The sequence below is a fragment of the Podarcis vaucheri genome (assembly GCF_965113315.1).
Source record: "Podarcis vaucheri genome assembly, chromosome: 3".
In the NCBI taxonomy this organism is placed as follows: Eukaryota; Metazoa; Chordata; class Lepidosauria; order Squamata; family Lacertidae; genus Podarcis; species Podarcis vaucheri.
In genome coordinates, this window is record NC_138761.1 from 98,378,814 (window position 1) to 98,401,100 (window position 22,287).

Genomic DNA, 22,287 nt, shown 5'->3' on the forward strand with positions numbered 1-22,287 from the left:
AACCTGCATTAGAAGAAAAAGCCTGTTTAAATGCTGATGCCTTGGCCCAGTATACCTGAAAAAGCGTCTCCTCCCCCATTGTTTAGTCTGGACACTGAGGTCCTCCTCTGAGGGTCTTCTGCTGGTTCCCTCACTGCGAGAAGCGAGGCTACAGGGAACCAGGCAGAGGGCCTTCTTGGTAGTGGCGCCTGCCTTGTGGAACACCCTCCCATAAGATGTCAAGGAAATAAACAACTATCTGACTTTTAGAAGACATCTGAAGACAGCCCTGTTTAAGGAAGCTTTTAATATTCAATGTTTTAGTATGTTCTGATATGTGCTGTGAGCCGCCCAGAGTGGCTGGGGAAACCCAGCCAGATGGGTGAGATATAAATATTATTATTATTATTATTATTGAAAAGAGGACACACACGTGATATCAACAATGTGCCCTCTTGACCCTTGCCTCTCATGGTTGATACCATCTAGGAGTAGAGGTCTAAGGAGTGGTTAATGCCTGATTATGGAAGGAAAGATGCTCACTAGCTTGGAAGAGATGGTGATGGAACTTCTCTAAGTCCGGGGCTTTTAGAAAACTTCTGCCAGACTGTAATATTTCTTTCCTGAGCAAAGTGATTAAGAGCTTGGAGGCAAGCTGTAGGTATGCCTGAATGGTATGCAGGTAGGTATGCAGACTATATAAGTCAGGTCCAGTCTGGTTTCAAACCTGGTTTTAGGACTGAAACAGCCTTGGCTGCCCTGATCTTTAAAACTTCTAAAGAAGGGACCACTTGTATTTCCTAAGGAATAGGTTCCATAAGTGTGGGGCCACCACCCAAAGGCCCTGTTTATGATACCTGTTAACCTAATATCTCCTGATAACACCTGAGAGGCTGATTGTGAAATCGAAGCAGTCATGTACGGGCATAGATGGTGCTTCAAATGACTTTCTCTCAAAGTCATTTTGTGCAGGGTTGGGGAACCTCAGGCCTTGGGCCTAAATGTGGCCTTTCTATCTACTCCTCAATGCTCTCCTTAGGCCACACACCCTATTTCCTCTTAAATGTGAACCTTAAATTGGGCATGCCAGCCAGTGTAACTGGTACAGAATTGCTATCATATGGTTTGAATGCTTAGCTCCTACTAGCGTTCTTGCTGTCTTACTCTGTTATCAGCTGAAGTTTCCAAACCATAGTTCAGGGCAACGCCACACTGATCTGGAGATCACAGCACAACGCCCAACCCCAAGCCACCACACTCCCCACTGCGTTCCCCAACCCTCTCCACACCATGCTACCCATTTGTGGTTTAATGTGCTGTGTTCACGAATCAATCATTCTCCCATCCTTCCTTCCCATCATCACAACCACTCAATAAAAGGGGGAGAAAGAAAATGTAATGTAATGTAACATTTATGTGTGACCGAGCAGTGAAAGAAGGTCTGTGCCTCCCGCTGCACATTACGCCAAACATAAGACTCATATTTCTGTCACTGTCTCACCCTGTGTCTTGCTTAAGTCATAACATATCGTCTCTGGTTACAGTAAAAGCTGATGCCACTGAGAAATTCTGTTCTGTACTGTACATTGCTGAGATTGGCTGAGGTGATGCAATCCCGCCCGTTATCTTAAGCAAATTACCTCATGCTCTCTATGAATCAGCATCATTAGATCTGTATGAATGAATTCATCCTTCAAAGAAAGCTATAAAATCTATTGGTTCTTCTGGGAAGCGGAAGGCCGCAGTCTCCTGATGACGCATCTCGTTTTATTCAGCTTCATAACATCCTCTAGCCTTACTCTGCTTTTACATTGGGTTTGGCTCTCTGGCCTTTTCAAATCCATTACCTCAGGTTAGAAATCAGATTGAGATTTTGCTGCATACTCACCTCATGCAATCTGAACATTGCATATCTCTCTCTCTCTCTCTCTCTCTCTCTCTCTCTCTCTCTCTCTCTCGCAGGTCTTCTGTCATCCAAACCTGTTCAGGTTGATTACCCTCAGGACTTAGCATGTGACTTGATACTACTTGAGGGACAATATCAAAATAATAGCTCTTTAACACACCAGGCAAAAACAACAGAACTGCAGTCTCATGTCTGCTCTATTAGAGGAATTATATTTTCGCTGGCATAAGGCATTCCACATGGTGGAAATCAAGCCATTTTTAGGGTGTGGCAAGAAGGTGAACTGAATTTATCCAAGATCCCGTACCACACTGGATGATTCTAATAGTCATTTGGGAAAACTCCAGAGGAAAAAATCATCTCTCGTTATGTTTTTTTCAGCCTCAAGAAAGGGAGCTTCGTGGAAAATCCATTGGCTGATTTGAATGTTATTCTGCTCAGCTTGAGCGACCACATCTGTTATGTTGTCTTCATTCATCATAACATCCATTCATGGGTGTTTTCAAATGTGTGGTTTTTACTTCATAGACACATAGCATCATAGGATTTGTAGTCTTCAAGCTGTATTTAAAAAAAACCCAAGGTTTTATTTAACCATGCCCAATTTCACATGCTCAGATTTGATTAGAGGAGATGATTTTACAGGGAGAAGGTTAAAAGATCAGGAGCTGTTTTGTAAGGAAAAACTTAAAATGTATCGTGAAAGTACATATCCTGATGGCTGATTTGGCAACAACACGGTGGATCTCAGAATGAACTCCACAATCTTTAGACGAGGACTCAGAATTATTAGATAAGCAATATCTGTCCAGAATTTTAAATTCTGGAAACTTTGGCAGCACGTCTGGATTGTATGTGTTGACCCCATAGTAAGTGACTATTTCCACCCCAAGGAACACATTCAGTCACTTGTATTGCACAGGGAGATGTCCCAGTTTATTTAGTGAGGTAATTTCCTAGGCTTTGCAAATGGCCTCCACACATTCAGCTAAAACAAGGGCTCATACCTCCCATATATACCCACTTTTTTCCCTTTCTGTCAGAAAACAGCTGAGGCCGCACTAGATAGCATGTTCAGAGAACATGAAAAACTCCTCTTTTGTTTTGGTACATCGCTGAGCTCTTTTAGAAGTGTAGCTTTGTATTACTACTACTCAACACTGATAAGGATGGTGGAATTTATTCATGAGTTGCATAAAACCCACCTAGATATTCGAGCCCCTCTCAAAGAATTGTAGCTGCTGCAGCCTGCTTATCTGATGGCAGCCATAAAGTGCTGGTTCCTAGAAGGATTACCTGTGAAAGCCGGGGGGGGGCAGGCAAATCTTTTGAAGACACAAGTAGGATATTTTCCCCCCTCACAAGAAATTCAGAAGCATACCATGACCAGAAATGCTAATTCCCCCCTATGCATATTTACTACTTGTAGTGTGACAAATTGAAACCCTGAAATAAGGAGGCTTGAGTAAATGGAGAGGAATTTTCAACGTCCATTTCGAGCGAATAAATATAAAGCCATTGGACTTGCTTTAAAAGTGCTTCTCTTTTCTTTCTTTCCAGGATCTTAGTAAATTAGGTATTTAAATCTGGTCATGCTGCATGAACATGATACAATTCAAAGTTATATTACTAATTACTGTATAATATTTGCTCCCAACTGTGTATTCCTAACGCACTCCCTCTCCTCCTCTTCATTTGTAATTCCAAGGGAAGGTCTGGTATCTGCGCAGGGCCCAGCGATGAGTGGAATTTCCTCGAGAATAATAAAACTATCGCAACAGTAACTTCCATATATTTTCGAAGACGATGTTCACAGACCCTCCAAGTGTCCCTGTTTTCCAGGGACAGTCCCAGATTTACAAAACCTGCCCCGGTTCCTAATTTGATCCCATACGTCCCTATTTTCATTGTGGAAATGTTGAAGGGTATGGTAAGACATCCCTACTTGCATTGGATAAATGTTGGAGGGTATGGAGTTATGCAACCCCCAAACCAAAGAGATAAGTAACTAAGACATCCGAAGGCAGCCCTGTATAGAGAAGGGTTTTTTTCTCCAATGTTTAATGTTTTATTCTGTTTTTATATATGTTGGAAGCCTCCCATTGTGGCTGGGGCAACTCTGTCAGATGGGCAGGGTATAAATAGAAGAAGAAGAAGAAGAAGAAGAAGAAGAAGAGGAGGAGGAGGAGGAGGAGGAAGGAGGAGGAGGAGGAGGAGGAGGAGGAGGAGGAGGAGGAGGAGGAGGAGGAAGGCGTCCCTATTTTTGTCCCTATTTTCATCAGGGAAATGTTGGAGGGCATGTGTTCAGAACATAGGAAGCTGCCTTTTACTGAGTCGGACAATTGTTCCATCTAGCTCAGCATTGTGGCAGCTCCAGAATTTCAGACAATGGTCTCTCCTAGCCCGACCTGGAGATGCTGGGGATTAACCCTAAGACTGCCTACATGCCAAGCAAATGCTCTAACCCAGACACTGGCAGGAGCACTGCTTTGACTCCACCAGTGCATTTGCACTGCACTGACCTCACTGCTGCCTATATCTTCTGGTATGCAGCAGCAAGAAGACCGACCAGTAGGGATGGGGAAGAAATTAAATTCAGCCTGCATTTACTTACTTAATTAGCATTTTCCAAAACAACATGCAAAACAAAATCCAGCCCTCCCTTTGAAATTTCACCTATATCAAGTTCTTCAGACAAGGAATGAGCACAAAAATGCATATACAGTGATAAAATGTCTACCAAAATACACATTTTATGGGAATGGCCTGCAAAAATTGCATTAGGTTAGGGAAATTGCTTTGCAAAAGCAGGTGCGTTGGGAAAATTGCATATAAAGACATATAAAAGGGGAAAGCTGCACATAAATGCTGACAATTTTTCATGAGGGCTTAATCTCTCTCTCTCTCTCTCTCTCTCACACACACACATACACACACTGCAAATTGATGTAGAAATGTGGAAAAACTGAATTCAAGATTGGAAATAATGAGAAACCGCGAGAAACTGAAATTGGCATATTTGGCCAGTGCCCTGTTATGTTGTCTGCTGCTGTAAAGTACCTGTATCTCTCCCACATAATGTGTATGTGTCACATTTTAGATCCAGAAAATGACATGGGACATGGAAAACAGTAAACATCCCCTCACAGAGATACCTCCTGGGGCTATTGTGCCAATAAGCCCTCTAGCTACTTCAACCATTTAAAGTCAGGGCTCAGGAGAATCGATCATGTGTGATTTGGCCTTAAAACTGTGAGACCCAAAATGCAAAGTTGCTCTTCGTATTGTGACATGAACAAAAGGGCTGTTGCAAAGACATGATGGAAGTCAAAAAGACATTGTGTGTGTGCATTGTTACAATTCGCTGCTTTGAAATTCCTCATCTCTTAATACCAAAATAATATGCAGCACACCATCTGCCAGCTGTGAACAGAAATAAAATTGCGGGTACAGGTACTGTAATGTACAATCTAATTAGTCTACTAAACCTTAATATATCTGAGATTTTGTAAATATAAAAACAATCGTAGCGGAACAAACCCATTCCTCTGACACAATAATGATGGAGATTCTTATGCTGCCATAATGAAGGGCTTTATTATACATATTTTCAGTGCCTCACAGTGCGCCTTGCTTAATGTGTTATACGGCTGCATGTAAGGCAATTAAACTGATAATATACTGAAACAAAACCCACAGAATCTGAAAATAATCATACGATTTGAAGCACGACCCACAGATTTTAGTTCAGATACTGCAACAGCACTTTCACCATTTAATGATGCTGGTGTTCTTCAAATTAACATGGTTGATCCTTTATTCCATCTCAAGATAACACAATGCAAATGATACATTATGATACCATGCTTTATGAATATATTCTCTCGCATTGAAGGCCCCTACGCCTACCCAATACTGATCTGTGGTTCCCCCTTTCCCCAAAGAGGGCATTTAGGGCAGTTGTTACAGGGTCAGTTTCCTATGAAGCGATGAGTATTGGAAAACAGTGGGGGTTTTTATATATACAATAATCAGCTTGTTGTTATTTACACAAACATGGGGCATAGAAGCAATCACACAGGAAGGTGGTGCTGGTTCCAAAGGAACCTCTTGCTGCAAAAAAACAAACAAACAACTTTCCTCAGAAACAGTCTGAGGGTTGAACAGCTTGCCACCCCCATCGTTCAGCTGGGACACTGAGGTCCAGCTCTGATGGCCTTCTGGCGGTTCCCTCACTAAAAGTGAGGTTACAGGGAATCAGGTAGAGGGCCTCTTGGTAGTGGCGCCTGCCCTGTGGAACGCCCTCCCCTCAGATGTCAAGGAAATAAGCAACTATCTGACTTTTGGAAGACATCTAAAGGCAGCCCTGTTTAGGGAAGTTTTTAATGTTTGATGTTTGATTGTATTTTTAATATTCTGTTGGAAGCCACCCAGATGGGGAGGGTATAAGTAGTAATTCTTCTTCTTCTTCTTCTTCTTCTTCTTCTTCTTCTTCTTCTTCTTCTTCTTCTTCATAAAATATAATCCAACACCTTGTGAGGTAGTTTAGGCTGAGAGGCAGTAACTGCCCCAAGACCATGTCTGAGTGGGGTTTGAACCCTGGTCTTCCAAGTCCTATCCTGGCATTCTAACACACACACACACACACACACACACACACACACACACACGTGTACCTAGATGTTTTGATTAGGAGAAATCACGTTTTTCTCCCCCTTGCCTTTTAATTGCCTGTCTGCTATTCCCTTTCCATTCCCGCTTGTCCCACAGGCCCACTCCACCTCCCAGCTTCCAGAACAGGAAGAAGAGATGTGCTAACATACCTAACACATTTAGGCAGTCAGCAAGTGACACTGTCTGTCAGATAGGCGAGAGCTCACTTTACATTCCACTTACCATCTGCTAAGACTCATTTTGTGTCAAGCTGGCAAGGCAAGGCAGCATTTGATGATGTGGAAATAGCGAACAGCCCTCTATGTTGAAAATAGCTGTGGTCTACTTTTTATTTTCACAGTAAATGGATGCGCCGAGAGAGAGAGAGAGAGAGAGGAAATCCTTTCTTAAATAGTGACTCGAAATAATTTCCAGGGCTATTTGATGGCCACTATAAGGTACTGTTAAATGTTTTACAAAAAAAGCAATTGACCAGAATAGTAAATAGCAGCATAGGGAGAAGTGGGTGACTTAGAAATATGTATGTTTAAGAGGCTGCCTCAATCACAGCAACCAGTGAGAGCACATAGCTCCTGTCATATTATCACTGATACATTTGTGAGATGCAGAAGTAGTGACTACATTTCACCACAGTTTTCCGACAAAGATGTGTGCAGTAGGATAGAGCCAGTAACCATGCGTACCACACTTGTAGTGATGTGGGGTTTCTTAACTAGATAGGATATGTGTGTGCAGTTTTGCTTCTGTGTACATAATGTTATAATTCCTGCTCCATAATTGCAGTCATGGGATTGTTGTCTTTCACATGATGGTGTATGTTTTTACTCCACAGTGTGGGAAGTGACGGAGACAGGATGTTTGTGTTACTGTGTTCCGTGAAGTGGGACTATTGTCCTTTGTTCTTTTTCTCTTTGCTGTCTGATGCTAGAGAGAGGGGGAGCCTTGTTGCAGTGCTCCATGTGTGTTTATATGTAAATTAAGTAGATTAGCCAAAATGCTGAGTTGCTTAGTTCTGTTACACAAACTGCGAACACTCTGCAGATCCCTGAGTGTGACGATGTCTGTTGGCATCGGTCGCTGTGATGTTCGGGCAGAAGAAAGCTTTTGAAGCTCCTGAACAATCGACCAGGAGGGAGGGAACATGCTAGTCGGGCATGTGTCTCTACCAGGGTCCTACTCGAGTGTAGAACTCCTGACACATAAACCCCCTAACTGGATCAAAGGACATATTCTGCAAATCAAATTATGTTTCCTGGCAAAACCTGTTATCTCAGTATTGGATAAGAAGCCCAAACTATTAGCCCTTCATTTGTACCCTATTACTTTACACTTAACTAAACATCCCTGCCAAATTCAGTACTACATCACCAGGCTACTAGGAACAAGGAAATCTCTTCTGCAGCAACTGACTAGATACTTTATTCCTTACTCAGTTGTTTAGATATTTATTAATCTATCTTTCTTCTTTTACCCTGTTAGGATGTACAAATCACATCACATCAACAATGAAGGGATTTAAAGGTTCCTGGTTGTAACATAGCCATGTCTTACCATTTAATTTCAATTCTTCCATTCATTCATTTATTGCATTGATCTCCCATCTTTTATCCAAGGAGCTTGCGGTGCTATGCATGGTTCTCTCCCTGCGAGGTTCTCTCCCTGCTTACTACAAATATGGTATCTCAACACAATGTCTTTGTAAGGTAGACCACCCTTATTCCCATATCATTGGGGAGAAAGAAGCAAGGCTGAGAAATAGTGGCTTTTTTTATAATCACTGAGACTGCTGCGAATGGCTCATGCTTTTAATCTTACACCAAAGTACATATGTATCAGAAACATGCAATATTTATAAAAGAGATGCTTGTGTGGAGAGAAGGTGGGGGGAGAGATCAGCTACTGCTTTATATTCTGATTGTCCAATAATAATCTGATCAGAAAACTGAACCCTTAGAAAAGAAATGTTTTATGCAGGCTCAGTCGCTGAGCCCAACAGTAGTTATGCTCATTATTTCAAGCTCCCGGCTAAACAGCCCTGCGATATTATTCAACTCCAATTAAACGAGGCATATGCAGATATCGCTAACCTGAGCATATCTAGCCTTCTTTGTATTCAGATGTTTGAGGTGCAAACAACATACCAGATGGAGGCAGGATGCTTAGAAGAGACCTATTGTGCCTAGACATCTGAATATGAACATGAACCACTCATCTGTGTCAGCACAAATGCAATCTATCTGCCACATAATAGATGACATTGACTTTTCCCTTTGATTGAAATGACTTTGCACAAGACATACCGTAATGCTATTGTGCTAATGAAAATAATCATTTTTCAAATGCTTTGGAAGCAAACCAAGACACATGTTCAGTAAGGGAGAAAATGCGCATGAAAGAGGCATGCACACAAAATATTAGGGTTAGAATGGATTGTGAGCCTTCCAGGGATCGTGACAATGGTGAATTTCTTGGCCTCTCCACACATTATTGTTATTATTGAATGATATTGTTAATGCATAGCTGTCAACGTTTTCCTTTTTTTAAGGGAAATTCCCTTATTCCGAATAGGATTCCTCGCAAGGAAAGGGAAAAGTTGACAGCTATGTTATCTACAACAGGGGCAGCTAACATGCTGCCGTCTGGATTTTTGTCAGACTACAGCTCCCAGCATCCCTAAACATTGACCTTGCTGTCTCGGGCTGATGCATCTGCAAGGCACATATTGGCTACCCTTGTAACTATGCAAAATCACTTCTTTGCCTACTATGGCTCCCTTTTCAGCTACATCGTAACATCTCCAAAAATCTTCATAGTGTTTCATAATCATATAGGGGTGAGTCAGACTGGAAAGAAGCTATTTTGAAGAGTTGTCCCTGGGAAACCTGTGGGGCTACAGCCTATCCACTGTTGGGGGGACATTTTGCCCCAATGTGTGAACATTAGGGGAGAGCTTTTGTCCCTGAGAGGCTGTTTTACCAGGGTCAGCTTTTCAAAACACCCCCTTGTGCAAAGCAACAAGAGAGAAACAGCTCCAGTGAATGGCCTGGGAGTTGCTTTGAAGTTCTGATCCTGGGGAAACTGAGGCTGCGACAAAAACCCACTGCAAAAGTGAAAGTTGAAAGCAGCAGTGTCCCCTAGAGGGGGTGAGCTTTTATACACCCACAAACACACCCACCCACCCACCCAAACACCTGGAGCAGTTTAATTGGGAGCAGTACTTCAATGTATGGCAGGAACTGGGAATACTTTCTCCAGCTGAGATTTTAGTCAAGAACTGATGGGTTTCTACTACTGAACATTATCAAGTCCCGGAAGTTTTTTTCTGAGCCTGAGCCCATTAGACCTTGCCAGTGTATCTCTTCATTTCAGAATAAAGAAAACTCCCTTCTGTTGTAAGAAAAACAACCAGTTGGGTTTTAGATTGCAGCACAGTCTACGTAAGTACCTTTTGAACACACAAACAGACCACAGAGAAATGATAACCAGAATCCCAAGCTTTCTGTGTGCCTCCCCTGAACTCATTTTACTAATACATTCTCAATGTAAAATAAGCCAGGTTTTTTAAAATAGAAAAAATGTTTAAGCCATCCACTTCCTTTTATAGGATGGTTTTATTAAAAGCATAATAGGTTTGCCCTGACTATCTTAACGATATGATGCCCTCTGGGTAGGCATTTAAACTCTTCCATTTGGAGCAAGAGAACATGAAACATACTACTCATTGACTATAGGAAACAAGATAGCAAGCCAATTTAAGCTGCCCTTTCCCCACAAAATATTATGTAGTTATGCTGACCTTAAAAGAACTCTGGGGTTCAACAGTAGGAGAATTTTGTAGCTGGCAGCATCACTAGGTCCTGGAATCTGTTTGAAGCGACCGGCGCATAGCAATAGGAATCATCAAGTTGTTAGTTACTTACCTGTTTACAGAATAAATGTTCTGAGGACCTTTGCATTTTTATTAGAGCAACTGATTTCTGTGACCCAGAAGATGCCATGTGATACACAGAGAGAGAGGCATTTATTAGAAAATGTGCTTAGGTTAGTGCTCATTTCATTGGATACAAATTCTATTCACCCTGATGATCCGACAAGAGCAATGTGCTCAGTGCAAGATCTACGCGGAACATGACCAAAATGCTCACACCCACCCTTCTGCCATGTTAAACAATCAGTGAACTGAATGGGGGGACTGGAAAAAACAATGGAAGAAACATCAGCTGGAGCTTGATCTGGAATTTGCAATGTTAAAGGAAAATGTGGAATCTGAAGTTATAATTGATTGTTTGGAACAATCCCTTTGTGTCAGACGAATAGGAGTATGAGGAAAATAGGAAAGGGAGGGAAGTGGCTAGTCACTGCTGATCCCCAGCAGGTATATTGGAGAAAGGAGATAGCAAAGAGGAGAATCTGGATTGACTTCAACGGTAGCCACTGGTGGCAAATTTCCAAGGCCACCAGATCCCCAAAGAGGCATTACTGCATTTCAAGAATCCTGATGTGTATATTTAATCTTCCTTGAAATTGGGTGATTATGCATATATTGTGTGCCTGGGAAAAGACTTGCTCTGGGGGGCTTTTAGAAATAAACATATCATCTAGCCTGCTATAACCCAAATGTATGGGTCTCTCTTTCTCCCACTCCTTCCATCTCCTTTCCAGTTTTATTTGGCTTATCCTGACAAGACAGTGAAACTAAATGTACCTTATGTGAAAAATAACTACCAAGGTACTCTTGCAGTCTGTTTGGAGTTAAGGGATTGGACATAGGAATATGAGCTGTTCCCCTTGCCCATCTCTTGCCGTATGGTTAATGGATTTGATGGCACAGAGGAGAATTGTTTATAGGATTTCTTTTTAGTGCATGGTATATTAGCATCTCCCATTTTAATGCATTCCATAAATAAAAAATGATGAAATGCCAATGTTTTGCAAACTGTGCGGTTAACTTTATTCTGAAATATGGCTCTCTTTATATATATATATATATATATATATATATATATATATATATATATGCAGGTTTTGGTGTCTTCGGGTGTCTTCCCGTGTAAGAGTCGGGGTGTCTGTGCGACGTTTCGACGAGGTCTCACTCGTCATCTTCAGGCTGGTGCTTTCGGCTTCTTGTTACTGGAACAGAGCAGAATCTGGTGTTTGAGTTCCTATAAATACTGTTGAGGGGTGTGGTGTATAGCCTCCAACGTTCTGGGCAGAGAGGAAGTTCCTAGATTAGTGTGCCTTTTCTTCTTTTGTTCCTTAATTACTTGAGGGATATCTTGAGTGATTTCATGAGTGATATTCTGAATACCACTGGGTGGGTCATTAAGTGTAGATTAGTTGCTAAAGCTTTTGTGTCTTGACCTCTTGAGCTTGTGAAGAGTTTTTCTGAGAAGATGGCTGTGCTGCATTTAGTTGTGCTCTGGCTTGGCTTCGTGTATAGGGGCGAGCTGTGGTTTTGTGCCTTGTGCCAGCCAGATCTGTGTAGGGATTGCAGGGGGGTGCAGACACCCCGACTCTTACACGGGAAGACACCCGAAGACACCAAAACCTGCATTCCTGTACCCGTGAAAATCTACGAAAGCATATATATATATATATATATATATATATATATATATATATATATTTGCTTTCGTAGATTTTCACGGGTACAGGAATGCAGGTTTTGGTGTCTTTTGTGTGTGTGTGTATATATATACACACACACACAAAATTTGCAGAATATCTGTAATTTCCCTCTCACCTCCGCCCTGTGCTGATTTTCCTAGAATGGATACTTAACCAGAAATTTATCACTTTTGTGGCCCCAAATAAAGTTCTGAGCTAGCATGCATCAAGCAGTATATATATATATATATATGGCAACTGACCTATGCTGAGACATGGGAGCTGTCATTCTGAGGGAAGCCAACTATTGCTTGTTCTTGGAAATATCGTTCTTGGAAATGGAGAACAGGCAAGCCAAATGGTGGCCTGCCAGGGACTTGATACAACTGCTTTTGCTACCTGGAAGTGTGAAAGCATGGCAGTTGTTAAGAACTTGACAGACCACAGAACGTGGCTGTGTGGGTGAGGTATGGCACAGCCATGCTAAGTCTCCCAATTCAAGCAATCACAGGGTTGTCTAATATGTGGCCGCAGGAGAGGACTTTCTTGATGGCTGCTCCCTAGGCATGCCTGACTGGCTCCCTCTTTGTCACTGGCAGGCGAGGCTCTTTTATTGTGACAAGCTTTGGGGATCTGACTGCTATTTAAGGAAAGGGCTTTTTATTATTGCTGCCCTGTTTTTATTATCTGTATTTTAATAGATTTGTTTTTATATTGTTTTAATTCTGTTAATTTAACTATTATTTTTAATGTGGTTTTAGCTTTCTGTAATTTATCTGTGCTGTTTTAATCCGTGTAAGCTGCCTTATGTTTCCGAGCACAATTTAAAGTGTTGGTGCTGGCCATTAAAGCCCTCATGGGCCTTGCCCTGTATACCTGAAGGAGTTTCTCCACCCCCATTGTTCTGAGGGCCTTCTGGCGGTTCCTTCACTGCCAGAAGTGAGGTTACAGGCAACCAGAGAGAGGGACTTCACGGCAGTGGTGCCCTCCCTGTGGATCACGCTCCCATCAGATGTCAAGGAGATAAAGAGCTACATAACTTTTAGAAGACATCTTAAGACAGCCCTCTATTGTGAAGTTTTTAATGTTTGATGTTATATTATTATTTTTATATGTGTTGGAAGCCGCCCAGAGTGTCTGGATCAACCCAGCCAGATGGGTGGAGTAAAAATAAGGCCATTATTATTAATTATTATTATTATTATTATTATTATTATTATTATTATTATTATTATTATTTTCCTAGCCTGGGAAAAAGGCAGGATATCATCATCAGCAGCAGCTGGAGTGTTTATGTCATTTATTAGCGCACCAGAGTAATTGATGCAGTGTTCTTGTTCCAGCAAGGCAATGAGGTGATAGCAAGGCTTTTAAGTGTTAAGCTAGATTAACATGGAGGAAATCAGAGAATGAGAAAAAAAAATCAAGCAGAGGCTAGGAGTTTAAACAGTAACACTTCTTTGCAAGATTGTTTGTATTTCTAAGTTAAAGGTTGCGCTGCTGCTGACTGAAGTTCCTTTGTCAAAGTGCAATGTGTCTGAAAGTTCAGTGGAGCTTACTCCTAGGAACAGGATTGAACTCATGCCACATGATCCAGGGATTTGAACCCAGATCCCCCCAGTCAAATTCTGATATGCTTTGTTAGCTCACTATTCTAGAGCTGTTAGCTGTTCCTAATATACCAGGTATTATGTTCTGCTCATGTTTGCTCTCTCTCTCTGTGTATGTGAGAGAGAAAGAGAGAGAGAGAGCAGAAGAAGGCAGAAGCCAAAACATTCAGACCTTTAAGACTTTAATCTCTCTGTTCTGTTATTTGCTGTATAGATCTACCTATAGCTGTATCTACATGCATAAACACAGTTGGTTGAATATTCTTTTTTTACTCAAGGCAAGACTCTTGCAGATACAACTGATCACAAGCAACCATGCTCTGAAAATTGCAAGGATAAAAAGCACTTCCCAGGACAAAAATAAAAAATTGCACTTGTAAATCTATGGATGTTTTCACATGACCACTTTATAATTTGGCAACACAACAGGAAGGTCACTTTGTGGCAACTATTTCACATTGACAATGGTGGAGAAAGAGGTGGAAAATGGCATTTTTAATTGCATTCCAAACAGATGATATTTTAAGCTTCTTTTCCCCAAATTCGTTTCTTATTTTCTTCCCTGAACTGCCCAGGAATCACAGCTTAACCTCCTGGAAAAAACATGTAATTAAATGTATAGAACACCTGATGCCTGAGATATAAATTTTAAGGACACACCTTATTTCTGCAATTGTAAGTAGTTTTGAACTGTTCTTGACATTTTGACACAATGCTTTAATAGTTGTAACCTGCCCTTGGGGACCTTAGGGTGAAGTGCAAGAGAAGAAAGACACAACAATAAAGAATAAATTGTTCTACGAATGTCGCCCCATAAACATTATGGTAATCAGGCATGGCAATTTGAGCATGGGCTCAGCCGATCTACCAATGCTTTGCCCTCCAAGGTCTAACAAAACAAGCTCTGCATTGAGCAGAAGGAAGGCCATATCTGATCTCTGAAAGCTGGTGACTAAACCTCCAACAAACACATTACTGCTTAATCTGTCCTACCTGGCCGTGGTTCCACTTGTCTCAGCCATTCCCCGCATTACCATTAAATCTCCGTTGGATGTTCTCTGCAAACAGTGCATTGACTGGCGATCCAAGTAAGAGCAGGGGACCTCTTCTAGAAAAGACAACAAATAAATAAAAGATCCCTGAGCAGTCAGACAGGCTTTGTTGTCTTAACGTTGCTTGGACATTGTGTTTCCATCCAGCGAGATTTAGAGGAAGGAAACAGAATGGGAAAGACGACCGGAGTGTCAACAAAGCAGTATCTGATGAACCCTCCAAAGACCTGCAACAGGCTCACCCAGTTTATGACCTGCCAAGCTGAGGGCAACACACACCAGCCATATATTGGGGGTCTACCAGCAGCTTGACAACTGTACTGTTTTTTTTAGTCAATGGCAGGAGTTTTTACAATACAGTGGTAGCTCGGGTTACATAAGCTTCAGGTTACAGATGCTTCAGGTTACAGACTCTGCTAACCCAGAAATAGTACCTCGGGTTAAGAACTTTGCTTCAGGATGAAAACAGAAATTGTGCTCTGGTGGCGTGGCAGCAGAGGGAGGCCCCATTAGGTAAAGTGGTGCTTCAGGTTAAGAACAGTTTCAAGTTAAGAACGGACCTCCAGAAGGAATTAAGTACTTAACTTGAGGTACCACTGTACTTGTAAGACTGATGGGCTGTCATGCAAGGTGGCTTATATTCAGCTTGGTGGATCACACAAGCTGCTTACTGCTGGTCTACATCTCCTCCTGCAACAAGGTATGATTTTTTTAAAAAAACACACACAAATATTTATTGGTTTTTAAACAAATACAAGAACCATTAAACACTGATATAACTGTACATCTCATGGTGTACATTCCATGTTCAAACCTATGACTTAACATGACCTCTCTGCTGAGAAGATTGAATGGTTGGTATTGGTTTTGACCAGCAACATACTCAGAGGAAATATGCTTCTCATCTCACAATCCACCTCAAAAATTAAGAGATGGTTACCTTTCAGAGGTAAATTTTCAGCCACTATCAGATGAGCACAGACAGTATTTAAACCAATTCATCTCTCAGGAAGAAGTCCTAGAAAGGCTTTACAGGAGAATTTAATGAGGAATGATTTGATAACTTGCAAAAGAGCAACATAAGAGGGCTTGACATTCAGATAACTAAAATATTGCAAGGGGGCAGGATAATACAGCCTCCTGTGGCCCTCTGAAGACTGATAAACTTATGAGGAGTTGTTTTGCTCAGCAGCAATTTCACACGTGATCCTAAAAGACATGGACACCTCCCTTCCTCAGAAACATCTCAGGATAGTGACAAATTAAAACCACAAAATACAAGTTAAAGAACTATAACCCTGAATGTCACTTGGTGGATGAAGATGCAGTAATCAAAGCAGCAGAATGCAATATCACAACGGAAAGACTTAGATTTCCTAGCCTTGGATAACGTAGCAGACTTTGGTTTGGTTCAGGCCAGCAGGAGCCAACGGGTTGGCATGAGTTTCCCTTGGTTTCTCGTTGCATTGGAAGTGAACTTTGTGTTGGATGCATCGTTTGCAACATCACCCCGATTACCAGCTGAGGCATTTTGCTTCTGCGTTCCCTGAATCCATATCTACTCAAGCATTTTAGTTTTCTGTGAATCAGCCCTAAGAATAGTCAGTTTTTCTCTTTGTTTCTTCCCACAAGAGAATGCCTATCCAAACAGGAACTCATTAATTCCTTGTTTAAATAGTGCCTCTCTGTTCTGTTTCCCTGTGGAATTGGACAGCGCTCCTGTTCTGAAGACGACTTCTTCTGGACTCTCCCTACAAACACTGGCAACTGAATAGGCCATTGAACCAGCATCTCCTGGGTGTCCTCAGTGCTTGGAAGAAAGACTGCCTCTCCCTGGCCATTCATCTCCTGCCTCGCTTCCTATCCATTTTAAGCCTACTTGATAACTCTCCGCTTATCTTGTCTCTTCCAATAACATTTACGCTTTACAACTACCTTATTCTCCATTCTATCCCTCCTGATGTTGTAATGCCAGACTACCTACCCTCCGAGTTGTTTTCAGATACATTAATCTTAGTTAGTAAGCTTTTATCCACACTAAACTTAGCTCAATAGGCTCTCTTATCCAAGTAGTTTGCCTTGATATCCTTTGCTCACTTGCTGTTGTTCTAATTCCTGCTTCTGCTCTGTTGAGTGATACAAAGAAAGCTTCAGTGGCAAGCAGGAGAGGGGGACTTTTAAGACTGAGGGCCTCATTTCCCTCTGGCCAATCTTACGAGGGCCACATGCTGGCGCAAGCAGGGCCAGAAGCGAAAGGTGTGAAACAATGCACAACTGTTACCTAGAATTGCACATGCTTATACACCCCCCCCCCTCTCTCAATATTCCACCTAGGAAAGCAAGGAGGATTTTCATAGTTCAGGGAGAAGCACTTAAGGAAGGTTCAGACCTGGGTCATTAAGGGGTGTGGTCTTTGGAGAGAGGATGTGAATAATAATAATAATAATAATAATAATAATAATAATAATAATAATAATTTATTATATATACCCTGCCCATCTGGCTGGGTTTCCCCAGACACTTCCAACAAAACATTAAAATACAATAACCTATTAAACATTAAAAGCTTCCCTAAACAGGGCTGCCTTAGATGTCTTCTAAAAGTTTGGTAGTTATTTTTCCTTTTGACATCAGGTGGGAGGGCGTTCCACAGGGCAGGTGCCACTACCAAGAAGGCCCTCTGCCTGGTTCCCTGTAACGTGGCTACTCGCAGCGAGGGAACCACCAGAAGGCCCTCAGCACTGAACTTCAGTGTCCAGGCAGAGAAGGATGTGCTCTCTGTTACCGAAAATTCAATATGCCTTTAGGGTTCAAAAACCCAGACACCTCCCCCCCATCGGGACAGCCCACCACCACCATCCTGCATCTCCCTCACTCGCCCCTCCCTGCCACTAATTCCTTCCTCACCTGCCTGCTCCCCCTTCCTTGCCCTCTCTTACTTTGGCCATCTTTGGCTTCCTGCTCACAATGGGAGGCTGAGTGGCCCCAGGGATGTTGCGTAATGCCTGGCGACTGCTGGGGGCAGCACATAGCCTAGCGGAGCCCAAAAAAAGTTATGGAAGGCCTGGTGGCAGCCAGGAACATCACCAGGCATAGCGCAACCCCCAGCAGGCCACCCCAGGCCACTCGATGCACACTTCCTGTTCTGGGACACAGCACCTTCTGAGCACTGCTCTGGGCAGCTTCCAATCGAGTGTTAAAAACAATACAGCATTAAATATTAAAAACTTCCCTAAACAGGGCTGCCTTCAGATGTCTTTTAAAGATAAGATAGCTGCTTATTTCCTTCACATCTGAAGGGAGTGCATTCCACAGGGTGGGCGCCACCACCGAGAAGGCCCTCTGTCTGGTTCCCTGTAACCTCACTTCTCGCAATGAGGGAACCGCCAACCCCCAAACCTGCGCATTTAATCCAAAATGTAAAATTCCACCTGGATGGGGGTGCTGGCCCAAAACATAATATGACCAGGAAATCCCAGACGTATGGCAACCCTGTATACCTGTACTTCCATAGGAAAGGTCACAATATACACATTGTTTGTATGTGTAGATGACCCGGAGGTGAATTTTGCTCACTCGGTTACAGGCAAGACTGTAGTTTTCTACAGGCCCCTTATATGTTCTTCTAAATTCTTTTAAACTAAATAAAGGACACTTGCTCCTGCCTGCTGCTACCACATAACCATTACCTGCAGACATTTAAAGCACTCTTACACCATTTTAACAGTCACAGAGAACCCTGGGAACTGTAGTTTGCTAAGTGTGCTGCAAATTGTAGGTCCGTTTAGTCACAACCCTTAAACTATGGTTCCCGGGATTCTTTGGGGGAAACAATGATTGTTAAAGTGGCATAGGAGAGGAATGCTTGGTGAGGATATGACCAAGATCGCTGGTCCAGGAGAAACTCTGTGTGTGTGTGTGTGCGCGCGCGCATGTGAATTTCTGGACATGGAGGGACTGGGGCTAGGGCTGGAGGGCCTGAAGCACCCAGCTCTGGCAGTTGGGGCAGGGGGCTGGTTCACTGGCCTCGGAGGCTGTGGGTTATGCCCAGAAATCACTGGAGTGGAGGTCTGAATCAAATCTTGCCTGCATCTCTCTCAAATCAGCTTCGGCCTCCTGAAGTTTTGTCTCCTGACCCTTCACATCTACCTCATTGCCTGAAGCGTATTTAATATATTTTAAGTACTTAATAGGGGAAATAAAAAAATCCTCTCCTATCTAGGTGTAATGTACTGATGGATCATAGTTTGAGAGTCCTTAACATGCTTTCCCCCCCAGTGCTCAGTATCCGATGTTTCTTTTCTTTACACTTTGTAAATGCTTAATCAACTGTACAAACCTGGAGTAATAATTACTAATGAACTGAGTTTTAGTACTTTTAATTTCCTCATGTACAACTATCTCCAGCGTGTTTAGCATCGAAAAATGTGTTTCTCTTTAAGTGGCTTCCTTTGGATTGGCACACAAACACTAGGAATTCCCTCAAGTCTGTGTAAAGGAGATAGCATCAAATTGCTCTGACCACGGAAATGTGGCTTCATGCCTATTTACATTATTCTAATCAAATTCAAAGCTGCATTTGGAATGCCGGAAGGTCCTTAAGTGTTCTTAAGATACTGATTGCTGTATCTATTTACCACAGATAGTAATCTTCCTTTATCAATAGTAGACTTTTCTAGAAATCAAAAGCCAGAAGCTGAAGTTAGAAATCACTGAATTTGTCTTCATTAGTCTTACCTTACTGGGTTTTATTAATTGTTATTCATTTGTATCAAAACAACAACAACATTACGTTGTTACTGTATTTAGCACTATTGTCAGAATTACCTAACTGTTTTGGAAAAGGAGATTAGACCAAGAGATAATCAATATAGTTATTGGAATGTGATCAGGTGGTACAATGATGCTGCAAATTATATATAAAGCAGTGCAAATATTACACACATACAAACATCTGAAATGCAACATCAATGGAAACTTCCAGACTTTGTGCGAATGAATTTTAAAGTCAACGTGACACTACTTTTGACCTTTTCAAGGCTTCTTTTCTTGCGACCAGATTCTGAATCAATAATATTATTTAGATTTTCCTGTTAATCCAGCCAAGATACTGATCTCAAATTAGATTTGGCATTTGGATGGCAGGAACATGTGATGTTCAAAATTGCTTTGGTGGAGGTATGATTTGTTTTGTTTTGTTAAAAATAGTTAATCCTTGTGCAAAGGACTCTGTTTCTTACAAACACAATGTGGCCTTTTGTTTTTTCTGTGATCATTCATGTGTGTAGTTTGATATTCAGTGTCCCTCTGAATTCTTTGATCCTAACAGAAAGAATAATGTGCAGGATTTGCTTTCTTTTGATTGTGATTATTTAAATAAGACATTAAGCATTTGCCAGAGTTAGATCTAACCAGCTCTTCCCATGGGGCAGGCCCAAGACTTCTTTCTCCTTTGTATGGGCATGTTACACAAGCTCGTACCAAGTGCTGTAAAGGAAGTATCAAAACAAGTCGTATGAAGTCTGAATCCCCACAAAGGGCTTTGAGATCTCAGATGAGTTTTATGTCATTCAACTGTTTCATTAAAAAACCCGAAACCCCTCAGTTCTAGGAAAACAGGCCTGTCATAACAGACTTACGCTCATTGGATGTTCAGTTTGGACAATGGTAAAGAAATGGCGCTGTAGTCTAAACCACTGAGCCTCTTGGGCTTGCTAATCAGAAGGTTGGCGGTTTGAATCCCCGCGATGGGGTGAGCTCCCGTTGCTTGGTCCCAGCTCCTGCCAACCTAGCAGTTCGAAAGCACGCCAGTGCAAGTAGATAAATAGGTACTGCTCCGGCGGGAAGGTAAACAGCGTTTCCGTATGCTGCTCTGGTTTCGCCAGAAGCGGCTTAGTCATGCTGGCCACATGAGCCGGAAAAACTGTCTGCAGACAAACGCCGGCTCCCTCGGCCTGTAAAGCAAGATGAGCGCCATAACCCCAGAGTTGTCTGCAACTGGACTTAACTATCAGGGGTCCTTTACCTTTACCTTTTTAAATAAATGTCACAATAAACAGCTCCAATGCTGAAACATGTAGTGGTAGCTCAGACCCTCCAAGTGTCTCTGTTTTCCATGGACAGTCCCGATTTACAGAAGCCATCCCAGCTTCTGATTTGATACCGGAATGTCCCATTTTCCCTTAGGACGTCCCTATTTTCATTAGAGAAATGTCGGAGGGCATGGACCCAAGGAGATAAGTAACTATACAACCTTGAGAAGACAGCTGAAGGCAGCCCTGTATAGGGAAGTTTTTAAGTCTTTAATGTTTCATTATATTTTCTATATATGTTGGAAGCCACCCAGAGTGGCTGGGAAACCCAGTAAGATGGGTGGGATATAAATGATAACATTATTAGTAGTAGCAGCATGGATTAGGACGTCCCTATTTTCACTGGAGAAATGTTGGAGGGTATGCATTTAACTGCTTCAAGCTTTATCTCATAATACTGGAAACAGGCTGCTAGGTTCCAAAACATTAAAAAAAAGAAGAAGAATATCATTTATATATTGTTTAATCATCAAAACCTCTATGCACTTTAGCTAAAACATTAATGCCTTAAAATGACTGATCAAATCAGAAGTTAAAAACTTAATTTTCCAAAATATAGACAAAACCCAACAGTTTTTTAAAGTATATATGATTAACTAATATCAAACTGCATGTCAAATAGTTGGCTCTGGGTAGGCTTGCTTAAAGAAAAAATGTTTTAGCAGGTGCCCAAAACAGCAAATTGGGAGAAAACAAATTGTCCATACATCTCAAGACTTTTCCTAAAGGAAAGTCCATAGCTCATTGGAAAGGGGTAATATTTTACATGCAGAAGGTTAGAGGTTCAATATTCAACCTCTTCAGTTGAAAAAAAAATGAGATAACAGGTATTGTGGAAGAGTTCTGCATGAGGCCTTGGAGAGCTGCTGCCAGTCAGAGTGGACACTATTGGTTTAGCTGAGCAATCCTAGAGTCGGAAAGATCCTCATAGGTCCTCAAGTCCACGCTGCCAGAGCAGGAAACAAGGTGCACAACAGCTTTCTGCATTCCAGATTAGCTCAGATCTCATGTCTCAAAAGTACCTGAACCTCTGCACTGCAAACGCAATCGAATAATAATTTTATGTTAAGGTCCTGGTGGTTTAAGGTGTGTGTAGCCCTTATCTCTGTGTAACAGCAAGGACAATCGATCGGAGATTATCTCATGAAGAAACCATTTACATGAGATACTAAAATTTACATGGAAAGCAGATATCATTTAAGAGTGCCTTTCAATTAACTCCACAGTTGATATAGCAAAGCCTGCACACAGCAAACATTGCAGGGAAGCCTGGGATTAAAATTGGACAACAAGCCAGAGAACTGTTTGGCTCGGATGCTGCGGATGCCACTTCCCTCAGGGTTTCCCCTAAGCAAGCAGATGATCTC

The 22,287-nt window shown here is 41.9% G+C and overlaps 2 long non-coding RNA genes across 2 annotated transcripts in view; one reads left to right on the plus strand and one right to left on the minus strand.

Annotated features, from left to right (window-relative positions):
• LOC309528344 overlaps nt 1-22,287 on the plus strand; it is a 1,081,412-nt gene that overhangs the window by 663,314 nt on the left and 395,811 nt on the right. The gene's annotated exons all lie outside the window — the stretch shown is intronic.
• LOC309528343 overlaps nt 1-22,287 on the minus strand; it is a 414,681-nt gene that overhangs the window by 205,900 nt on the left and 186,494 nt on the right. The window contains exon 2 of the long non-coding RNA XR_014217688.1: nt 14,770-14,884. This is a non-coding gene — a long non-coding RNA (uncharacterized lncRNA). The remainder of the gene's footprint in view (nt 1-14,769; nt 14,885-22,287) is intronic.